Source organism: Oncorhynchus tshawytscha, linkage group LG11 (assembly GCF_018296145.1).
Source record: "Oncorhynchus tshawytscha isolate Ot180627B linkage group LG11, Otsh_v2.0, whole genome shotgun sequence".
Taxonomy (NCBI): Eukaryota; Metazoa; Chordata; class Actinopteri; order Salmoniformes; family Salmonidae; genus Oncorhynchus; species Oncorhynchus tshawytscha.
The window spans coordinates 47,858,859-47,861,126 of record NC_056439.1 but is presented as its reverse complement, the minus strand read 5'-3'; positions in this window follow the sequence as shown (position 1 = coordinate 47,861,126).

Sequence of the window (2,268 nt, the reverse complement as noted above, 5' to 3'; positions counted from 1 at the left end):
CATATACACACACACACACACACACAGATACACACACACACACACACACACACACACACAGATATACACACACACACACACACACACAGATATACACACACACACACACACACACACACACACACACAGATACACACACACACACACACACACACACACACACACACACACACACACACACACACACACACACACACACACACACACACACACACAGATACACACACACACACACACAGATACACACACACACACACACACACACACACACACACACACAGACACACACAGACACACACACACACACACACACACACACACACACACACACACACACACACACACACACACACACACACACACACACACACACACACACACAGAGAGAGTTTACGGATTCCCTTTCCACGCCTCATTTACATTATATTGCATCATGTGTGGCCTGTCAAAACAACCTCCTCCCCTAAACCCATTACAGAACTCCTTTACCCTGACCCATTATAGAACTCCTTGACCCTAACCCATTACAGAACTCCTTTACCCTAACCCATTACAGAACTCCTTGACCCTAACCCATTACAGAACTCCTTTACCCTAACCCATTACAGAACTCCTTTACCCTGACCCATTACATCCACATCGATGGAACAGTAGTGGAGAGGGTAGCAAGTTTTAAGTTCCTCGGTATACACATCACAGACAAACTGAATTGATCCACTCACACAGACAGCATCGTGAGGAAGGCGCAGCAGCGCCTCTTCAACCTCAGGAGGCTGAAGAAATTCGGCTTGTCACCAAAAGCACTCACAAACTTCTACAGATGCACAATCGAGAGCATCCTGGCGGGCTGTATCACCGCCTGGTATGGCAACTGCACCGCCCTCAACCGTAAGGCTCTCCAGAGGGTAGTGAGGTCTGCACAACGCATCACCGGGGCAAACTACCTGCCCTCCAGGACACCTACACCACCCGATGCTACAGGAAGGCCATAAAGATCATCAAGGACATCAACCACCCGAGCCACTGCCTGTTCACCCTGCTGTCATCCAGAAGGCGAGGTCAGTACAGGTGCATCAAAGCTGGGACCGAGAGACTGAAAAACAGCTTCTATCTGAAGGCCATCAGACTGTTAAACAGCCACCACTAACATTGAGTGGCTACTGCCAACACACTGTCAATGACACTGACTCTACTCCAGCCACTTTAATAATGGGAATTGATGGGAAATGATGTAAATATATCACTAGCCACTTTAAACAATGCTACCTTATATAATGTTACTTCCCTACATTATTCATCTCATATGCATACGTAGATACTGTACTCTATATCATCGACTGCATCCTTATGTAATACATGTATCACTAGCCACTTTAACTATGCCACTTGGTTTACATACTCATCTCATATGTATATACTGTACTCGATATCATCTACTGTATCTTGCCTATGCTGCTCTGTACCATCACTCATTCATATATCCTTATGTACATATTCTTTATCCCCTTACACTGTGTATAAGACAGTAGTCTTTTGGAATTGTTAGTTAGATTACTTGTTCGTTATTACTGCATTGTCGGAACTGGAAGCACAAGCATTTCGCTACACTCGCATTAACATCTGCTAACCATGTGTATGTGACAAATAAAATTTGATTTGATTTGATTTGATTTACAGAACTCCTTGACCCTAACCCATTACAGAACTCCTTTACCCTGACCCGTTATAGAACTCCTTGACCCTAACCCATTACAGAACTCCTTTACCCTAACCCATTACAGAACTCCTTTACCCTAACCCATTACAGAACTCCTTTACCCTGACCCGTTATAGAACTCCTTGACCCTAACCCATTACAGAACTCCTTTACCCTAACCCATTACAGAACTCCTTGACCCTAACCCATTACAGAACTCCTTTACCCTGACCCGTTATAGAACTCCTTTACCCTAACCCATTACAGAACTCCTTTACCCTGACCCGTTATAGAACTCCTTGACCCTAACCCATTACAGAACTCCTTTACACTGACCCGTTATAGAACTCCACGAGAGGAGATGGGATGATTGAATAGGGAATCTGATCACAGATTAAATATGATGGAGACCCAAAAGCTTTTCTTTATTCAACGGTGCTGAGGCGAGGTGCTGAGGGGAGGTGCTGAGGAGAGATGCTGAGGGGAGGTGCTGAGGAGAGATGCTGAGGGGGGGGCGGAGAAACACATTCTGAAATTGAATTCCTTCCACGACTAGCTTTCCCATCATTGCA